Below are 22,707 nucleotides of genomic sequence, written 5' to 3' on the forward strand. Positions count from 1 at the left end.
TCAAAATTCTGTCTGCTTTTTGACAGATTATAATGTGCCTTAATGTTGGTCTCTTTCTTTGGATGCATCTTGCTTACAGTTTGTTGAGTTTTTTAGATTTTTATACATTCATGTCTTTCAACAAGTTTGGATAATTTTCAGACATTATCTTTTAATAATATTTCCCTTCTCCATCGGGGTCCCTACAATGCCTATATTGGTTTACATGATAATGGCTCATATGTCCTTTAGGCTCTCTTCACTTTTTTTCAATCTTTTTCTCTCAGTTTGATCATTTAACTTGTCCTCTCTTCATTTTTTTCTAATTTATTCTTATGCTTGCTCAAATCTGCTGTTGAGCCCTCTATTAAAATTTTTAATTCACTTATTTTATTTTTCAGCTCCAGAATTTCTGTTTAGTCCCTATTTATAATTTCTATCCCTGTTGATACTCTCACTTTGTTCATATATAATGTTCCTGATTTCTTTTATTTGTTTATTTTTTGGTTTGTGTTTTCCTTGAACTATTTGAACATATTTAAGATAATTCTTTTAAAATCTTTATTTAGCATGTCCATTGTCTGTGCTGCTTCAGAGATAGTTTCTGCCAAATTTACTTTCTTCTGTTTAATTGTCCATATTTTGCTGTTTCTTTGTATGTATGTCTTGTGATTTTGTTGTTGCTGAAAATTGGCAATTGCAAAAACACTCAGCATTCCCAGTCTTTGTAGACTGTTTCTATGTCAGAGAAGTCATTTACTGAGTCATTTACTGAGATGCTCTGAGTTTAGGGGTTAGCTGAGGTAAAACAAGATCTTTCCGGAGTGTGTTTCTTGACTCTGCCTGTGTGTGACCAAATGAAGTTGAAATCAGAAGAATAGGGGAAATTATAACATTAGAGCAGAAATAAATGATATAGATACAAAAAACACTAGGACAGATCAATGAAACTAAGAGCTGGTTCTTTGAAAGAATTAATATAAATGATAAAAATCTAGCCAGACTAATCAAAAAGAAAAGAGAAAGGAACCAAATAAATAAAATAACAAATGAAAGAGGAGAAATCACAACCAACACCACATAAATAAAAACAATTATAAGAGAATATTATGAAAAATTATATGCTAACAAACTGGGCAATCTAGAAGAAATGAAAAAATCCCTAGAAACATACAAACTACCAAAACTGAAACAGGAAGAAATAGATAATTGACACAGACTCATAACCAGTAAAGAAATTGAATCTGTAATTAAAAATATCCCAACAAACGAAAGTCCAGGGCCAGATAGCTTCCCAGGGGAATTCTGCCAGACATTTAAAGAAGAGTTAAAACCTGTTCTTCTTAAACTCTTCCAAAAAATAACAATGGAAGGAAAACTTCCAAACTCATTCTACAAGGCCAGCATTACCCTGATTCCAAAATCAGACAAAGTTCCCATCAAAAAGGAGAATTACAGGCCAATATCCCTGGTGAACATGGATGAAAACTTCTCAACAAGATACTAGCAAATTGAATCCAACAATACATTAAAAGAATTATTCACCATGATAGAGTGGGATTTATTCCTGGGCTGCAAAGGTGGCTCAGTATTCACAGATCAATCAACATGATACAACACATTAATAAAAGAAAGGATAAGAACAATATGATCCTGTCAACAGAGCAGAAAAAGCATCTGAAAAATACATCATAAATTCTTGATAAAAACCCTCAAGAAAGTAGGAATAGATGGAACATACCTCGTACACCATAAAGGCCATATATGAAAGACCCATAGTTAATATCACCCTCAATGGAAAAAAAAAAAAAACTGAAAGCTTTTCCTCTATGGTCTGGAACAAGACAGGGATGTCCACTCTCATCATTACTATTTAACATAGTCCTGGAAGTCCTAGCCTAAGCAATCAGACAACAAAAAGAAATAAAAGGCATCCAAATCAGCAAGGAAGTCAAACTTTCACTATTTGCATATGACATGACACTCTATGTAGAAAACCCAAAGAACACCACAAAAAGAAATGATAGAACTATATATGAATTCAGCAAAGTCACAGGATATAAAAATCAATGTACAGAAATCTGTTGCATTTCTATACACCAATAATGAAGCAACAGAAAAAGAAATCAAGAAATCAATCCCATTTACAATTGTACCAAAACCCATAAGATACTTAGAAATAAACCTAACCAAAAAGGTAAAAAATCAGTACTATGAAAACTATAAAACAATGATGAAAAACTTGAAGATGGTACAAAGAAATGGAAAAACAGTCCATTCTCATGGATTGGAAGAACAAATATTGTTAAAATATCTATACTACCCAAAGCAATCCACACATTTAATGCAATACCATGAGTTTTTCACAGTGCTAGGACAAACAATCCTAAACTTTGCATGGAAACACAAAAGACCCTAAATAGCCAAAGCAATCCTGAGAATGAAAAGTAAATCTGGAGGAATCACAATTCTGGGTTTTGAGTTATATTACAAAGCTGTAATCATCAAGACAGTATGGTACTGATACAAAAACAGATACACAGATCAATGGAACAAAATAGAAAACCCAGAAATGGACCCACAAGTATATGGTGAACTCATCTTCAACAATGAAGAAAGAATATCCAATGAAAATAAGACAGTTTCTTCAACAAATGGTGTTGAGAAAACTGGACTGCAACATGAGGAAGAATGAAACTAGGCCACTGTCTTACTCCATACATAAAAATAAATTCAAAATGGATGAAAGACATAAATGTGAGACAGAAAAATACCAAAATCCAGGCAGTAACCTCTTTGACATTGGCCATAGCAACTTGCTACTAGATATGTCTCCTGAGGCAAGGGAAACAAAATAAAAAATGAACTATTGGGACTTCAGCAAGATAAAAAGCTTCTGCACGGTTGAAGAAAACAATCAACAAAACTAAAAGACAAGCTATGGAATAGGAGAAAATATTTGCAAATGACATAGCTGATAAAGGGTATCCAAAATCTATAAAAACGTATCAAACTCAACACCCAAAGCCCAAATACTCCAGTTAAGAAATGGGTCAAAGACATGAACAGACACTTTTCCAAAGAATACATGCAGATGACTAAGACACACATGAAAAAATGCTCAACATCACTCACCATCAGGTAAATACAAATCAAAACTACAAGATACCACCACACACCTGTCAGAATGGCTAAAATTAACAACACAAGAAACAAAAAGTGTCAGCAAGGATGCAGAGAAAGGGGAACCCTCTTGTGCTCTTGGTGTGTTGCAGCCACTCTGGAAAACAGTATGGAGGTTCCTTAAAAAGTGAAAAATAGAACTACCCTACAATGCAGCAGTTGCAGTACTAGGTATTTACCCAAAGGATACAAAAATACAGATTCGAAAGGGTACATGCACCCCAATGGGTACAGCAGCATTATTAACAGTATCCAAACTATGGAAAGAACCTAAATGTTCATTGGCTAATGAATGCAATGAATATACACATACACATACAATGGAATATTACTCAGCCATCAAAAGGAATGAAATCTTACTAGTTGCAATGATGTGAATGGAGCTAGAGTATATTATGTTAAGTGAAATAAATCAGTCAGAGAAAGATAAATAACCTATTGTTTCACTCATGTGGGATTTAAGAAACAAAACAGATGAAAATAGGGGAAGGGGAAAAAGAGAAGGAAGTAAATCATAAAAGACTCCTACCTATAGAGAACAAACTGACGGTTGCTGGAAGGGGAGGTGGGTGGAGAATGGGCTAAATGGGTGATGGGTATTAAGGAGGGCACTTGTATTAAGCACGGGGTGTTACATGTAAGTGATGAATCACTAAATTCTACTCCTGAAAACAATTTTACACTATATGTTAACTAACTAGAATTTAAATTTAAAAATTAAAAAAAAATAAATTATGTGTATTCTGCTGATGTTGTATGAAGTGTTTTAGGAATTTAACTTAAGTAAAGGTGATTAATAGTATTGTTCAATTGCTGATTTTATGCCCATTTAGTCTATCAATAATTGAAAGAGATTTATTAAAATCTCTGACTTTAAATGTGGATTTGTATTTTTCCTTGTATTTCTATCAATTTTCACTTCAAATATTTCGAAGATCAGTTTGGTGAAAAAGCACTTCAGATTGTTAGGCCACATGTTAAATTGGTTCCTTTACATTTCCAAGGTAAACTTTATTATCTTTACTAATATTTTTTGCTCTGAAACATACTTTGTGGGTATTAAAATAGTCATTCTAGATTTCTTTGATTGGTGTTAAGTATGGTATATCTGTTTCCATCTTTTTACTTTTAACCTATTTGTATCTTTAGATTTAAAGTTCATTTCTTGTTGAATGCATATGGTTGGTTGGGTCTTTTTTTTGTAATCTAATCTGATCTTCTCTGTCTTTTCATTGTAGTTTTTATATGATTTATATTTAATATGATTATTGTCATGTCTAATATTAAATCAATCCTCCAGTTATTTGGTTTCCACTTGTCTCATCAGTTGTTTTTCCCCTTTCTCACTTTCTTTTGGATTGCTTATTAGTTTCCTAGAGCTGTGGTAAGAAAATACTGCAAGCAGAATAGCTTAAAACAATAGAAATTCATTGTCTCATAGTTTTGGAGGCTAGTCATATGAAATAAAAATGTCAGCAAAGCCATGTTCTCTCTGAAACCTATAGGAGAGAATTTTCCTTTTCTCTTCTAGCTTCTGATGTTTTTCAGGAATCCATGGCATTCTTTGGCTTTTAGATGTATTTCTCCAATCTCTGCCTTCATCATTACATGGCCATGTTCTCATTGTGTGTCTCTGTTTTCTTCTTCTAATAAGGATACCAGTCATATTGAATTCAGTTCCAACTTAATGAATCTCACTTTAACTTGATTACATCTGCAAAGATCTTATTTCCCCCAAAATCACTTTCACAATTATCAGGGATTAAGACTTCAACATATCCTTTTGGGGAATACAATTCAACCTGTAATAAATGATTTATACAACTCTATTTTATGTCCTTTCTTGGCTTATTAGTTCCAACTCTGTTTTGTTAATTTAATGGTTGCTTTAGGGTTTATAGTATATATCTTTATCACAGTATGGTTTAAGAATATGTACAGTTTAAGAACCTTATAATACTATATTCCATTTCTTCTGTCTGGCCTTTAGTTTATAATTTGCATAATTTGATTTACACCTATGTTATAAACTCCTCAATACATCAGTTATGTTTCAAAAGTCAGTAGTCATTTAAAGAGATTTAAATAAGAAAAAATCTTATTTTGTCAGTTTTGATGCTCTTCATTCTGTTGTATATCCATATTCCTACCTGATATGTACTTTCTGCCTGAAAGCTATGCATAAGATTTTTTCTCTTTATCACTGTTTTTGAGCCATTTCATTATTATGTGTTTTGGTATTATTTCCTTCTTGTATGTAGAGTTCGGTGATATTTTTGATTCTGTGAATTTAGGGGCTTTTAAAAATCAGATTTGGAAATCTGGCTATTATTTCTTTAAATATTTTTTTTTCTTTTCCCTTTGCTTTTCCTGTCCTTAGGGAACTCTAATTTACATCTACCCATACTAGGCTGATTGAAGTTATTCCATAGCTCACTCTTTCTTTCTTTCTTTTTCTTTCTTTCTTTCTTTCTTTCTTTCTTTCTTTCTTTTTCTTTCCTTCTTCCTTTCTTTCTTTCTTTCTTTCTTTCTTTCTTTCTTTCTTTCATTTTGGATAATTTCTACTGCTACAACTTCAAATTTATCAATATTTTATTTTGCTATATCTAATATCCTGTTAATCATATATTTCATTTCAAACATTATTGTTTTAATCTCTAGAAGTTTCAAGTCCTTTTAAAAATATCTTCCATGTCTTTACTTTTGAACATATGAAATACAGTTATAATAACTGTTTTTAATGTCCTTGTATGCTAATTCTTACATCACTTTTTTATACTAATGAAAAATAAGTACATAAAAAGATGCTTGACATTATTAGGCACCTGGGAAATTAAAATTGAAGCCATGAGATACCACTTGGCTCTTACAATCATCAAAAAGGCAGATAATAATAAGTGTTGGTGAGGATGTATGTGGAGAAATCAGACATTCATATACCACTGGTGGGACTCTAAAATGGTGCAGCACTTTGGAAAACATAAGTTTTCCAACTTCAGTAAGGCTGAACATAGTTATCATATGTCATACAATCCACTCCTAGGCATACTCTAGAGAAATGGAGTGGGGGGGGGGGGACCCACACTGTATCTTGTGAAAAGAAAGCCCCATAAGCAATGACCCTTCCGTCTTGACCTGTGCATTGCTGCAGGTCTCATTTAGAGCCTCAGACACAGGACTTGCCTGTGTCTTTGAAATGGCTTTCAAACAAACTTTGATTTGGCTTATGCTCTAAAAGTGGTTTGAAAGAAAGGGCTCTACTTGTCCATCAAGAGAAGGGGTAGCAGGGGAGAAGCCCACTCCCCTCTACAGTAGGCAACACCTGTGCAAATGGTGAAAGGGAAAAAACATGCCCATTCAGTTTGAATGAAGGGGACATGAACGCTCTCTGCTGCTGTGTTCACAAAGAGCACTCCTCAGACTTGCCGTTTGTTAGCTATCACCCCACCAAGGTTATAGGCAGAGGCAACCCAGTGTAGTACAAAGAGTCCTGGAATGGGTGTCCCAGATTTGATACCTGGGTTTAGCTCTGTATGAAAACTTGACAATTCCCATATCGTCTCTGGCGTTCAGACTCCACATCATTTGGGCTCTGTGACACCCAGAAGCCTTTCCTATTTTTATATTCTGTAATCTCAGAAACTGAATAATGTAAGGAGTAGCCCACAAGGAAGTTCTCAACTTTTATGGGATCAGAATTCACGTTAAACATACCACAGACTGAAGAAGTTAGAGTATAAAGGAGTGAGTCAGAAGATCCTAGTGCCTGATGCCATCAGGTATTATTAACTCAAAGTACCAGTTCCATATAGGAATATATTTCCTGCATTGATGGGCTATGTCCTTCATAGGTATGAGCTTGTCCTATTGGTCAGTGGATTCTCCCAGAACTAGACTTTTTCAGTACTTCTGTAGAGATTTCTGAGACTCTAAGGTAAAGTTTTGCTTTGAGAGAAGGAAAGAGGGTGCAAGTGAGCAAAGGGCAGACAGAGCGAGAGACAGAGAGAAGCAGGGCTCACCCAAAGTGGGACTCGTGTTCAACTGAAGAGGGGCTCAAGCTCACCTGATGCAGGGCTCGAACTCACAAACTGTGAGATCATGACCTGACCCAAAGTCAGATGCTTAACTGACTGAGCCACCCAGGCACCCCTTGTTAAGGTAATATCATTTCCATATTTCTAAATTCTACATGGAGGTGAAATATCAAGGGTGGTCTTACTGTGGCACTCAGGTCCTAGGTCCCAGAAGCAGGATAGGGTCACAAAGCCCTCTTAGTCTATGTAAGAGATAACTGGAGTAGTGGCCAAAGAGAAGAAATGATGTGAAGATCATTTCTGAGATATTATATATGTATAAGACTTCGGGGACAACTAGATATGGAAAGTCAGAAACAAAGAGTTGGAGATGTCTTTGAGGTTCTCAACATAGGTAATATTTCTTAATGTTATTTAAGAAAACATCAACATGAGATTAAGGTGTCTGTAGTCACTGAACTAAACTGTAATTTCAAAGTGTATACTTCATGGACCTTAAGGGTGTAGTGATCAGATTCTCTGAGCTAACAATACTATGACTCTAGGAAAAAATAACATAGATTGGCATGCTATGTCAATGGTAAGTGTAAATGTTACTACCATAATCACAGTGGGACAGTACTATTGGTTATTCATCTAGAACTTGGTGCAGTTCCACATTTTGCTGGTGCTGACCTCCATGAAGGGCTTTTTGGCCCTTTCCTCTCTTTTCCAAAGTTGGCAAATCATTGCAGAGCTAATCCTTATATAATAGTATGTTGAACTAATAATCTCTTAGATCCCTTACAATAGTAAAATTATTATATGCACACCTCTATAATGAAAGGCAGGGTTTCAGGTGCAGATGGTTTTTCTGCTGCTATGGTTGTTTACATCTAGCATCTATTCCAGTTTGTTGATGTCACATTGTCAAATTTTGGAGATTATCCTTGGATGTTTTAAAGCGCAGTGCTAGGCTCTATTGACTGTAAAACAAACTAGCATTTCTGACCTGACCTGTATGGGATCAGACTAAGAGAAGCTACCGATGGTTATCCTGCTATTTAAGGTTGGTGAGGTCAAAGAGGGATCCTCCATATAGTGTTCAGGGATCAATAGAAGTTTCACAAAGGAAATTCTGATACTTTGCTAATAAGTACAATTTTCTTATGTCAGTTACAGGAATTTATCAGTGAAGATACTATTAGCTGACAACTTCTTGGACAATTTGATGATACGGCTCAAACATGTGATTTAAAATCTGGGCTCTGTCCCTCCACAAAGCTATCCATGAGTCAGCATTATACCAAGGCTGGATGCCCTTGGTGGTAAGAAGGCTGACAGTAGAAAGTGGAGACAAGAGAAACTAGAGCAACAAGTTTCCTTGTTTAGGTAGTGTTGCTTCCCAAAACTCATCTAGGAGCAAGCATACTTTCCCCCAAGTCATACTAAACATCCTGCCATATCTTACAGTCTCACAGTGGTTTTGGCCAGCCCAGACTCAAATCAATCACTGTGGCAAGGCAGGTTTTGCATTATCCTGATTGGCTGAGACAAACCTGCCTATCCTCTGGGCTGGACACAGTTTTTGGGTCAGGCCTCCAAACTGCATGTAGCCATTCAGTGGAGACAGGTGGTATGATGTTTGAGAGCAATCTGGATTTGCAAAAACTCATTTAGATTTATATAATATTTTCTAATTTAAAAGCCACTTTTATATATTTCATTTTACTAATATAAATACCACTTTTACTCTAAATGTAAGCAAAAGGTGAGGTCCAAGTATGTGAAGGAGCTATCAAAGCTTTGTGTTTTTACACAGTAGGGTTTGGCAAATCAGTAACTGTTAAAGAAGGAGAACAAACAGGAGAGTTTAAGATTGCAAGAAGGTTTCTTGGGCTAAAGGAAGACTCCATACTATTTTAGGAATACAATGTTTAGATAAAAGAAGTTGGTGTCTGCTTTTTACATTTTTTTAAAGTTTTTATTAATTTTGAGAGATGGGGGGTGGGTGGGCAGAGAGAAAGGGAGAGACACAGAATACCAAGCAGGCTTTGCAGTGTCAGTGTGGGGCCCAATGCAGGACTCGAAACCACGACCTGAGCCAAAATCAAGAGTCAATTGCTTAACTGACTGAGCCACCCGGGGCACCTCAGGGTCTAATTTCTTGAGGAGAGTTGAGAATGACCTGGAAAACAGGAATAAAAGTGATAGGAATAAACAGAATAATTTACATTATTTTACGGATATTTTTACGGATAATTTACATACTATATGGGTGACAATTAATGGACCTAAGAAGAGGAAGATTATAGTTGTTAAAAGGTCAGTCATGAAGAAGAAGAAGAAGAAGAAGAAGAAGAAGAAGAAGAAGAAGAAGAAGGAGGAGGAGGAGGAGAGGGAAAGGGAAGGGGGAAGGGGAAGGAAGGAAGGAAGGAAGGAAGGAAGGAAGGAAGGAAGGAAGGAAGGAAATCTTCATAAGTAACAGTCTTGAGTTGCAAAGTGGCTGGGTCACAAACACATTAAATTCCTGGTAGAACAAATGTAGCAGCTTATCTGAAGGTACTTATGTAAAGGGGGCTATGGTTTGAGGCATAAGAGCTGGGGTTGAAAATTTAGGGCTTCTGCAAGCTGGCACCAGCACTATCTAGGGGATTCTGTGGCCCACCCTACTGTCACCCTGTCTGAGGCTGTCCAGAGAAAGTCTAGCATCCAGTTAGGACCAAATCTTTTGAGCTCAGCATCTAGGTGCAGACTGTTAATAGTTGATGTGCCTTCAAGAAGAGTATCCTCATTTATATTTTCTCTTCTTCCTTCTCCATTTCTCCCATACTCCCCCCCCCCGCCTCTTTTTTGTTTGGCTGTTGGGAGGTCTCATCTTTGAAAAAAATCTTCTATATCACAATTAATGAAGGTGTCCAATTTCAACCAACTGATCACTTCCATCTTGAGAGGTTCACATAATAAGACTATATAAAGTACCTTTTTCATTTACTTACATAAACATTCTCCTATTAGATGATACTTCTAAATCTCATATCTCTGTTAATAATCTTATTAAAAACTTCCCTACTGGCCATTCCCTACCTGTCAGGGAGATAGAGGGAACTAAATTTAAACAATCTATAACATCTTTAAGTTACTAAAAAGTAAACACATTCAGCCCTGCCCCTGTCAATGCAGTCCAATCAGACAGAGACAGAGCAGATGGCCTTCAAGCTCCCACCCCCTTAGAAAAGGAACAGTTCTTAGGTGGAAGCCGAGCTTGCAGTAAACAGGCTGATGAATAAGTTTCCCAGAATCTCTGTTCTTAAGAAGAGCGTTGACCACCAGACTGTGTAACCTGATGATCTATGGAGTTAACAACAAACACCAAAACCCAGAATAGAACCCTTTGATCATAGTGCCCACTTGTCACTAGGCACCCTCACAGATCTGCTGACAGAATATTGGTTGCCAGGTCCCCGATGGACTGAGAAATGTCTGATCCCCAAGTCCAACTGGGTATCTTATGGAGAAACCACCAGCAGAGCGACTGTTATAACTTGTTGGACAGCATCAGCAATCAGGGAAACAAACACCATTCCACAGTTGGAGAGAACATAAAACTTATGGAAAGAGAGAAATCCTGCTCAATTCTGTCTTTCAACTGGAAAGAAGAGAATTTGTTGAAAAAGAAACTCAGTTTTCTGGAGTTCATGAAGAAATATGAAGCTAATGCCCAGCTAATGGAGCAGAAAGTCTTTTATAAACAATGTCATTTGAAGCTCCAAAGGTCAGAGCTGGCACATGCCCAGTTGCTGGGCAACAAGGACCTGGCCAAACGGCTCACCTCCAAGAATATGTTGTCCAACTACACCTCTACCTTGGTGGATGATGGTGAGGCAGCAGTGAAGGCAATAGTCCAGAATAGGAGAGGGTGGAAGAAGAACAAGATGCTCTTCAGGTTCAGTCTGGACAAAAACATGCTCTACCCACCCCTCAGCAGTAGTCTGATGAAGAAGGTGGAGGCCCAGCCAGCTTCCAGGGTGACTTTAAAGGCAGACTCCAAGAAAGAGAGTGTAAGGGCAACTGTAAAAATCAGTAGGTCTCCTTCCAGAAAGGAGGGCAAGCCAGCTCTGGTTTTATCTTTAGAGTCTCTGGGTAGCCCACAGCAGGAAGCAAGGCAGAGAAAGCTTCCCTTAGACAGCAGGCCACCCCTGGAGGGGGAAGGAATGATGAGGGACTTCTCCAGCAGGACATCAAGCATTGTGCAGAGTCATCTCCAAGATCCAGCTAATGGCAGGAAATCAAAAGGCAAGTTTCTTAAATACATAGTGTATGGAGACAGAAGTGTGGAACACCCCAGTGAGAAAATTCCAAGACCCAGGAACAATCCTCATGGCCAAGAAGTGGTCAGCACTGCTGACCGAGATCCAAATCCTTTTAAGGCAAGAGTTTCTGATGAATGAAAGAGCTAAATCTCTGGAGAACAGAATCCAAAGTCTGCTGCAGCCTACACATTTTCTTTTTCAAGATTATTCTTCTAGCAGTCCCTTGGAAACAGGAAGTGAGGGAGTACTGCATGATCCAGTAATCAGAATGCATGGTGCAGGAAGAGAGCAGAAAATCATTCTTGAAGAGATCAGAAAACAAATTGGAAGCAATTCCCTCATTAAAGCAAACATTTTTTTTCCCAAAGGTACCCTTCCCCTTTCTACCCATTTATCATTCAGCAAAAACTTAACAATAACAACAACAAAAATCTTACCCCTGACCTCAAACTGCTTCTGAACTCAGAGAGAAAATGCTTTTCCTCTTCTATAAAACCATGACATCAAGACAGGATTTAACAGTAAGAAAGTGGACCTGGATCACAACTGGCCCTTGTAGCCCTTAAATTGGAGACACAGAGACAAACATAGCCCACAGGCAGCAAATGATGGGCAGGCTGCACTGGGAGCAGGGCATCTTGAACTTTCCACACCAGCCTTCATCTCTACACCAAATAACACTTTTCAATGAGTAATATCCAAAAGGAACATGATTCTGGGAAACTTTTTGCCAATATTATTTTTACTGTAAAAAGAGTCAAAGACAATAATTTGGGAAATGTTAGCAAATTTGTTCCTTCAGTGGCATGAGGAGGGAGTGGGAATGGAAACTTCACTCTAATTTCTGACCTTTTCACAATAAAAACAAACAAATGAACACTAGTTGGCTTGAAAACTAAGAGAGATATTTTTCTTATGGGGAGAAACCTCTTATGGGGAGCCTCCTTACATTTAGTTAAACAAAGACAGTACTGACTGAAGCAAGCTGAAGTTAACTGGCTTGATAATGTGGAAGGAGCATGGAGTGGGAGGCAGAGCCTGGTTTCTACCTTTATTTACATGAATACAATGGCCAGAGTAATCTTGGGCAAAGTGCTTCACAGTTTGACATCTGTTTCCTCATCTATAAAATGAGGGTTAGGTAATATGATTTTTTAGGTCATTTTAACCCCTAAACTTCCACAATGCAAATTACTTTGTTACAAAAACAGATTCTGAATGACTGCCCTTGAGCAAAATAAAATGTCTTGTCCCTCCAGTGATCTTTCCAGTGGTCTGTTAATATTTCATACTTTTTGCTGAGGTAACATAAGGCAGTTAAAAGTTTTTAATAATCAATTAGATAGTAATGGGATAAATACATAAAGTGAGAATTTTACATTTAAATGTTTTTTTTTCCTTCTGTAACACCCAGTGCTCATCCCAACAAGTGCCCTCCTCAATGCCTATCACCCATTGAGCCCATACCCCCATCCAGCACCCCTCCAGCAACCCTAAGTTTGTTCTCTGTATTTAAGAGTCTCTTATGGTTTGTCTCCCTGTTTTTATCTTATTTTTCCTTCCCTTTCCCTATGTTCATCTGTTGTTTCTTAAATTCCATAATGGTAAGGCTCTCTTTAAAAGTTATTTCTGTGTATTTCCTAAATATTTAAGTCTCATGATGACAGCAAAAGTAATCTAAGAAAGTGGACTTCATTTTATAAAGCATATGACTAATCAATCGCAGGTTTAGTGTCACCTGTGAAATCAGATGGCTGAAATGAGGCCCATTTGCAGGCAGAGGCTACTCTTGTCACACATTGCAATGGTCTGTGATGTTCCAAATGACTGTATCCACTTCATGTGGTTTCAATGTGAATTTTAACAATTTCCTCTATAGGTTATTGAGTAGAAGTATTGAAAACACACAGATGGTTATCACGAGAAACAAAAAGACATCCTTAAATAAATGATTACAAGAGTGATTTTAGAGTGGGGAGTCTAGATGGAGATATGAAATAGAGAGGAATAAAGAAGCTCTCTGAAAAGTCGCTTAGGAAAATATGATCTATTTACTCACCACCTTCTTAGAAATATGTGGAAAACAAACTGGTTTTCCTCTTACTGCTTTTCCAAACCAGCTACATTCATAAGAATTATGCTGTCCCTGAACAATGGAAAGAAAGTGTGAGGAGCCCCTGAATGCCAGAAGAGCTCCAAGATCCTTCTACATATCCAGGGACAATTCTTATACTGGTAGTTTCTGTAGAGATCTGGAAGCCCAGTTGACAAATCAGGCCCTTTGACTTTGCAAATATAATTTCATTCATATATTCCTTCAATAGTTTTGTACTGGACATTGAAGTAAACCAAAATAGACATGTTTCTACTGTCCTGGAGCTTACAATTTGAGGACAGAGTTAGGCAGTAATGAAACAAACAAAAGAATACATTGTGATAGACACTATGGAATGATGATGAACATTTTGGAGAACACAATTTAAATTTGAAAAATAAGTCAGTCCTATTAATAATATATATTGAAGGCAAATGGCATTTTCACCAGGTTGGGTGCTGAATGCAAGCACACTGGGAGCAATTTTGAAATGCATTTTTAGGTAAGAAGATAACTTCATTTGACAGGCCCAAGTATACACTGTTGAGTTGTGGCAAGCTGGGATTGTCTTACTCAATTTTAGCTTGAAGTACCTGAACATTATCTTCCTGCCCTTGGTGTTATCTCTGGGATAAGGCTGCCTTATTTGCCTCAAGCAACAGATTTGATCTCACTACAGTCCCTTTTTGTGCCCACTGAGTAGATGAAACCTAGCAGTGTCAGGCAATGATTGGTCCTGAAAGGTGAACAATTGATATATAAAGTCCAAAATCAATTACATCACCTCTCAAAAGTTTTGAAATATTTTCACTTAGCTGATTTATCTGTACGAAGAGTTGTGATTGAGGAGTGGGTGTCCACCAGTGGTGTGCAAAGGTACAGAAGGGAGGATGAAAAGGAATTTCTGAGACACTCTGGTTGGTGTGTAGCTCCATAAATCATGTTTACATTCTGCTACTGACATGGGGGGCACAACCATGAATAAGACAAAGTCCCTGCCTTCATAGAGCTTGATTTCTAGTGGAGCAAAGATAGCAATAAGCAAACTAATAATAATGACAATTTTCCTTTACTGAAAGTTCCATGTGTAACTCAAATGCTACCATTTCCCTGGGATATTGACCACGTTCTTCTTGCCTCCTTTTATTCCCTTTTTCTGGTTCCTACCTATGGGTTCTGCTATGACCTATATGAACTGTAATCTTAAGAGCCAACATTTTTATCTCCTGTGTAGGCTTTTTTCTAGATCCATATATTTTTTTAATTTTCTCTGAACAACTCCACTTGCATATCTTTCAGACACTTCAATTAAAACAATTAAACCCAGCTGTACTGTATTGGCTTTCCCTCCAAAACCTGCTCCTCTTGTTTGAACCCAACAACCCCACTATCTACCCAGTCACCTAAACCAGAAATGTGGTAGTTCTTTAGAATGCAAAACAGATTATCTTTGCTACTCAAAGTCTGTAACATAAAGTCCAAAGTCTTTGGTATGGTTTACAAGGCCCTCTATGACCTGACCTATCATTGTCCTTTCTAATCCCATCTTGACACTTATTCCCTATACTCAGGTATATTGAACACCCTCTATATATCTGCCTGGTATACATTTACACATCTGTTAAGACTGTCCTAAACCCTTATCGCCTATCTGAAAAAGTTTTGGATCTGAATGCTAAGATTATATTTTTACATACTTCTATAACCCTTAGTGGTTTCCATATGTCTGATCTATTAAATTATCTCCTTATAATAGACTCTTTGATTGAGCAAAGCAGTTTTGAATCAATCTAACACTTTAGCAAACATGCAATGTGGCAAGTATTCAATTGGTATTTGTTAAATGTTAATGAAAGGAAAAAACTTCACACTTCAGTTGGAATACGATGAGGGGCAGGTTTTGAAATCTCCTGTAGCAAACTCTCCTTGTCATAAATATTATCATCATCCTACATGTCCCAAGTTCTTCCCATAGGTCTGATTTACAGACTCATTTAAATAATGAGGGCTGTATTTGTGTATAGGGGAGGGGAGAGTGGAGCAGCAAAAGAAAACTTTTTTTTTTTTTTTTTGCAAACCTGCTCTCTGGCTCTGGTGGCTCTGAAAAAAAAAATTTTTTTTTTCTGGTCACTATCAGATAAGAAACAAACATCTACATTTCTAGGTATTAAGTCCACACCAGTGAAACTCTCTTAACTGAAAACATAATTCTCACTTAGGCCTTCCTCTAGGTGGGAAGCCTGAAGATAAGTGTGTGAGCAACCAGATTCTTTTCTCTTCCTCCCCTTACCCTTCTTCTTACTTACAGCTATTTCCAGCCCTTCTAGAAGGGAAGGAATTAGAGAAAATGATTCTGCCTTATCCATTTTGTGCAGCTATAATAGGGTATTGAGCCGTTGGAAGAAGTGAGGTTAATGGCTTTCCTCCATGAAATATATCCTACTGGGAACCCCAACTGAGAATCTCTAGTTAGGCTGGCAGGTTCCCATTTCTCCTCCCCTCACAACTTCTGTATTTTATGGTACTCAGATGTAGGGTACCTGGCCCCCTGCAAGAAGTCCGCAGGTGAAGTGATTTCCAAGATGGCTCATCTCTTATAACCACATGTAGCAAATGGGAAACATACACTTCAACCCCATTATTTGTGAATGTGCCTTTTTTTTTTTTTTGGTTTATTTATTTATTTTTGTGAGAGATAGCATAAGCAAATGAGCGGGGTGGGGCAGAAAGAGGAGACAGAGGATCCAAAGCGGCTCTGTGCTGACAGCAGAGAGCCAGATGAGTGGCTCGAACTCATGAACTATTAGATCATGATGAAACAAAGTTGGATGCTTAACCTACTGAGCCACCCAGACACCCCTTTATTCAGTTGTTAAAGGTCCTTTCAGCCACATCCTACCCAAGGACCCTTTCCAGGAAGAGTCAAGTACCATCCTTGTGTTCCCCCCAATCTTATCACAGGGTCAAGGCCTCCAAGCAGTTCATCTGAACTGTATTTGAACAAGTATTGCCCTGATATCAAAACGAGGCAAAGGTATAACAAGAAAACTACAGATCAGTATTTCTTATTAACATAGATGTAAATATTCTTAAAAAATACTAGCAAAACAAATCCAGGACCATATAAAAAGGTTTATGTACCATGGACAAGTAGGATTATTTCATGAATACAAGGTGGGTTCAATACACTAAAATTCATCAATGTAATATACCCCCTTAGATACAGAAGAATGATTTGACAAAATCCAATATACTTTCTTGATAAAAACACTCAACAAACTAGGAATAGAAGAAAATTTCGTCAACCTGAAGCATCTATGAGAAACTCACAGCTAACACCATACTCACTGGTGAAAGATGGAATGTTTTCCTCCTAAAATCAAGAATAAGACAAAGATACCTGTTCTTGCCACTTCCAGCTAATGTTATTCTAAAAGTGCTAGTCAGGGTATGTAGGTATGAAAAACAAAAAGAATCCAAAGTGGAAAGGAAGAAGTGAAACTATTTAAATTCACAGATGCATGATGTTGTGTGTACGAACTCCTAAGGAATAAAATAAACAGATAAATACAGAAAAGCTGCAGAATACAAGATCAATATACAAAAATTATATTTTACATACTAGTAATGAACAAACCAAAAATAAAATTTAGAAAAAAGATTGTTTATAGTAATAGCATCAAAAATAACAACTTAGGAAAATATCCAAAGAAGACCAGACTTGTACACTGAAACCTACGAAACATCAGTGAAAAAAATTAAAGACCTGAACAAATGGAGAGACATCCCATGTTCATGGATTGGGAAACTTTATATTGTTAAAATAGCAATATTCCTTATAAAACACAGCACAATCCCTATCAAAATTCCAGCTGTGTGTTTTGTTGATTATAAAATTCATGTGGAACTGCAAGGGACCTCAAATAAACAAAGTGATCTTGAAAAAGAACAAAGTTGGGGGATTCACATCTCAAATTCAAAACCTAGCTATAGCAATCAAGCTGTAATAAGACAGTGTGGCACTGGCATAACGACAATGCAAGTCCAAAAAATAAAGTCTTATATTTATGGTCAATCATTTCTCAATAATGGTGCCAAGACCATCATAGGTAAACAAGTCTTTTCAACTGGGCTTGGACAACTGGACATCCACAAGCCAAAGAACAAAGCTGGATTCCTACAATGCACAATATGCAAAAATGGATCAAAGACCTAAAACTGTAAGACACTTACTAGAAAACAAGTGTAAATATTCATGACTTGGATTAGGTAAATTTTTTTTTTTAAAGATATGACACTTGAGGCACCTGGGTGGTTCAGTCAGTTGAGCGACCGACTTTGGCTCAGGTCATGATCTCACGGTTTGTGAGTTCGAGCCCCGCTTTGGGCTCTATGCTGACAGCTCTGAGCCTGGAGCCTGCTTCCAATTCTGTGTCTCCCTGTCTGCCCCTCCCCCCACTCATGCTCTGTCTCTCTCTCTCAGAAATAAACATTAAGGAAAAAAAAAAAGATATGACACCAAAAGCACAAGTCTCAAAAGAAAAAATAGAGAATTTGGACATCACCAAAATTGAAAATTTTTCTGCTTCAAAGAGCGCCATCAAGAAAGTGAAAATACTATCCAAAGAATGGGTGAAAATATTTGCAAGTAATTTACGTGTGTAGGGACTTGCATTTAGAATAAAGAACCAGCAATAAAAAGAACCCAATTAAAAAATGGGCAAAGGATCTGAATAAACATTTCTCCAAAGATGAACAAATGTCCAAAAAGCACATGAAAAGATGCTCAACATTATTAGTCATTAGGGAAATGTAAATCAAAACCATTGAAATACTTCATTCCCACTAGGATGGCTAGAATCAAAATGTCAATAATAAGTGTTGGCCAGGATATAGAGAAATTGGAACTCTTACACACAGTTGGTGGAAATAGTTAAGAGCCACTTTGGAAAGGTTTGATACTTCCTTGAGAGGAATAGGCATATGACTCCGCAATTCACTCCTATGTACATAACCAAGGGAAATAAAAACTTAGGTCCACATAAAAACCTGTACACAAATGTTCATAGTAGTAGTATTTATAATAGCCATAAAGCAGAAATAACACAAATATCCATCAAATGAATGACCAAAATATGGCATATAAATACAATGAAATATTCAGCCATAGAAAGAAATGAAGTACTGATACATGCTGCAACATAAATGCACCTTGAAAACATTGTTCTAAGTGGGAAAAAAAGTCATATACAAAGGCCACATATTGCACGATTCCATTGACATGAAATGTCCCAAGTAGGCAAATCTATAGACAGAAAGATTGGCGGTTACCAGGGGCTTTGGTGGGAGGTGGGGGGGTGGGGGTGGGATTGGGGAAGTAGTGAGGGGAGAATAAACAGCCACTCTAATGGGTACAGGAATTTTATTTTTTTTTACAGTGATAAAAATGCTTTGTATAAAATGGTGATAGTTGCACAATTTTGTGAATATTCTAAAAGCAACTAATTGCGCACATTAAAATGGTGAATTTTATTGGATGAGGGAGGGTCAACTCTTGCCAAAGAAATCTTCACTATAAATTATCTTCAACTTCTCCATGGACTCTGCTCTTAATTGGCAACTATTGAGAATCTCAGTCTCTCAGGATGTTTTGCATAAGGCTGTCTAGTATCTGTTATCTCAACTTTGCTGAATCCTGATAACCAGCAATGAGGTAAGCTTGGATATCAGAATCCAAGCTGAGGGCAGGACAGGGCCAGGACTGAGAACCAGTCATTTGACTCTGAAGGCTGCACCCTCAACAGCTGTGTACCTTTACCAGTCACATGCTTATCCCATTTTCTATGGTTTCTTAAAGACCAGAAGATAGCTAGGATAATTATTCCACATCCTGCTCAAATGCACTTAAGAATCCTGACTTGATGGTTGACTTGTAGTAATGGTTATGAGGTTCTGGGAAAAACAGGCATTCATCGTGGTGCTTCATTTAGTATAAATGCATAGTAGTTGGCAGATTGCTCCTTGATAGACATGAGGAGCTGGCAACAGTGGGATGATGTGATGCCTGCCTCCATCTCCACTGGGAAAGGAATGTGGCCACAGCAAGGCTGCACAGAGGCTTCTCGTTGTCAGAGCACATCCAAAGGGCAGGGCTGGGAAAGTCCCATATTCTTGCTCTCAAGGAATCTGTCCTTTTCATCCTCCCCCTCTCACTAATTTATCTTTCCATGAGTCGAAACACAGCCAGTGATTCTGGGGAGACACTGCCCCAAGAAGAAAGTCCTTCAGTCACAAAACATTAAAATATTCAAAAATAAAAAAAACTTTTATTTTTAATGTTTATTTATTTTCAAGAGTCAGAGCGTGAGCGGGGTGGGGGCAGAGAGGGAGACACAGAATCTGAAGCAGGCTCCAAGCTGTCAGCACAGAACCCGACGTGGGGCTCAAACTCAACGAACGATGCAATCATGACCTGGCCGAAGTAGGAGGCTCAACTGACTGAGCCACCAAGGCACCCCTAAAAAAGCCTTTTTTTGGGGGGGAGAAGTGTGGGAAGACAAGGAGGCAGAGGCCACCTTTAGTGAAAAAACAGGAAGCTACATTGAACATTCTATTGCATGCTGAGTCATTTTCAATCATTCACGTAGTGACAAGCTGGTGGAGATGATAAAAAACAAAACAAAATCCCATAACCTTTACCATGAATTGGCACACATTCTAGGTAATGGTTATGGGGGGGAAATTCCATTCACCCCTCACTGTTCAAAAAAGAAATGTGCCCCAGTATGCTGTGCTACCATGAAAGCGTGGGCTGCTGTGAGGTCACATGAGCACTTTGGGGGTCAATGAAGTTTTTATGGGTGAGGTACTTTTTAAATTTTGGTTTTGAAGGGTATTTGAGAAATATAAAAATGATTAGGCACAAATGTAGATGCTGGGTGGGGATGCAGGGAGAGAAGTGCCCATAATAGAAGGCAAAAGTGGAAAAGTATGTGGGGCTCAGTCTATGGAGGGTTTTAGACGCCAAGCTTGAGGAATATTTCTAATGGGAATAAATTTTGAGGCAGAAGTTATTTAAATAAGCAAAACTGCATTTTAGCAGAATGAAAAAGACTGGAAGAGGTTACAGTCAGGGTGGCTAGTTAGAAAGCTACCAAGAGCAACCAGGTGATTCAATGGACCAGGACCTGAAAGGAAGTAGGATGAAGGAATGAACAGCTGGGAAGATTGGAGGGAAAAGAGCGGATACAAGCTGTGACAACTGAGGGATGAAGGATTTTGGTGACTGGGTTGAAAGTGACCCTTTAAAGGGAGAAACAATAGGTAGAGATGCAAGATTAAGTTTTGGTATCGACTTTGAGATGCCAGAAAGATATCCTGGGGCTAGGGTCTGAACAGAAAATAGGGATTTAGATAAGAATCTTAAGGAGTCGTTGAGGTTGACCAGAGAGAATTGGGCAAGACAAGAACTTTAATTATAGTATCCATCCAAGATCTGGACAGTATACATCCAACCAAAAAAAGGAACCAAATAACAGGCAAATTAAGTTCAAGTTGTTGGCAAGACTAGAGCCCTTACTGGCAATTCAGGTTATGAGCATTCTTCAGGACAGCATTTTCAGTAGGACAGAAATGGATTAGCAGCATTTCTCACAGACATTTGCATTAAAATCTTTTAGTTTTTTGTTTTTGTTTTTTTAACAAAAGCCAATCTACTGGATTTGAACAGGGAAGAGGAAAAAGCTTTGGGACTTTGCATTTGACACTCTGTCCTCCCCAGGAAATTCTCTATAGACTAATGACACTGAGTAGAGGAAGACAAGAGGGAGTAAAATAGAAGCTTGTTTTTGAATTCTTTGGTGGCTCAGGGAAGGGGTGGGAGGGGTAGAGATGTTCCTTAAGAAGCTATGGAAAGTAAAAGTGGTAAGGTAAAAAAAAAAGATTAGATAGATAGATGACAGGATGGATAGATAGATAGCAAGGGGATCAAGACTACAAATAGAGTAGCCTCAGGAAAACAGTCCTTCCTGTAACAGACTATGAAACTGAGAAAAACCCCAAAGGGGCTTAAAACCCCAGCACAGTTGTGTTCTTATAGGAAAGGGAATGACATTGCTAGGTCACAACTATGAATGAATAACATCAGCAGTTCAGTTTGAAGCCTCATTTTCAAGTTGTTTTTTGTTTGGATATTTATCTTCCCTACACAAGTTTGTATCCCCAAATGAGGCTACGGAAGTTGTAATTGTATTTTATCACACAATTAACCACAACCCAGGAAAGTAGTATACAGTATAGGGTCAGGAAATCTAACTCATTTGCTGAAGCTGCCAGGCTCCGGGAAAATTTGGCTTCAAGTTGTATTTTTATATTGCATGTTTGGAATTTTCTAAAATAATAAAATATTAAACACAAAGTTTCCATTTGGAAATTTCATTATTTTAGTTTATGGTTCATTTTGTCCCAGAACTTCTTGGGAGACTGTAGGCTGACAGATAACCAAAATGTAAGATTGTCCAGGCAAAAATGTGCTTTAATAATATGACATTTGGGGTAGAGTAAGTAGTCATTAGTCAAAATTTCTGTTTTCCTCTTCCTTGAGATATTGTTCAGTGGCATTCTGGTAAACAGTAGTGAACAGGAGGCAATGATAAGAAGTGGTAACATGCCCAGGATAATTATTAAGCAAGTGAGAGAGGCTACTATGGACAACCAATGACTTTTTCTCTTAGAATATTTTTAAGGGTAGGTTTATTTTGAACTGTTTGTTAAAAGTCTATTTGATGTGAATTCTATATCTGATAACCTATACTCAATTACCATTCACAGACTTCATACAGATATATTAATACAATTGTAGAACTTCAATACTGTGATAATAGAATTTGAGAACTGAAGAGCACACATTTCTTCACGAATTTATTATAAAATGCCCCCAGAGTATTTTATTTCTCTCCTTCTCACTTTCATTATACACAAGCACATGGATGAGACACTCTTCAAGATAACTGTAGTAGCATGAGAGTCCCTTGCATCAAGGTAGTGTACATACCTTAACAGTGTTCTAAAGGCTGGCCCAGAAAAAAACAAAAAACAAAAACGTTACCTTATCACAAGATGGAAA

At 37.5% G+C, this 22,707-nt stretch overlaps 1 protein-coding gene across 5 annotated transcripts in view; it reads right to left on the reverse strand.

Moving 5' to 3' along the window:
- Positions 1-22,299: 22,299 nt before the first annotated feature.
- Positions 22,300-22,707, reverse strand: part of UBE3A (ubiquitin protein ligase E3A) — a 91,751-nt gene continuing 91,343 nt past the window's right edge. For 4 of the 5 annotated variants that reach the window (XM_040493876.1, XM_040493874.1, XM_040493873.1 and 1 more), the window contains one exon: positions 22,318-22,707. This exon is cut by the window's right edge and continues 1,800 nt beyond it. The gene's annotated coding sequence lies outside the window, so the exon portion shown is untranslated. The other variant, XM_040493875.1, reaches the window with a different exon arrangement.

This window comes from Herpailurus yagouaroundi, unplaced genomic scaffold, assembly GCF_014898765.1.
Source record: "Herpailurus yagouaroundi ecotype Mexico unplaced genomic scaffold, PumYag 185, whole genome shotgun sequence".
In the NCBI taxonomy this organism is placed as follows: domain Eukaryota; kingdom Metazoa; phylum Chordata; class Mammalia; order Carnivora; family Felidae; genus Herpailurus; species Herpailurus yagouaroundi.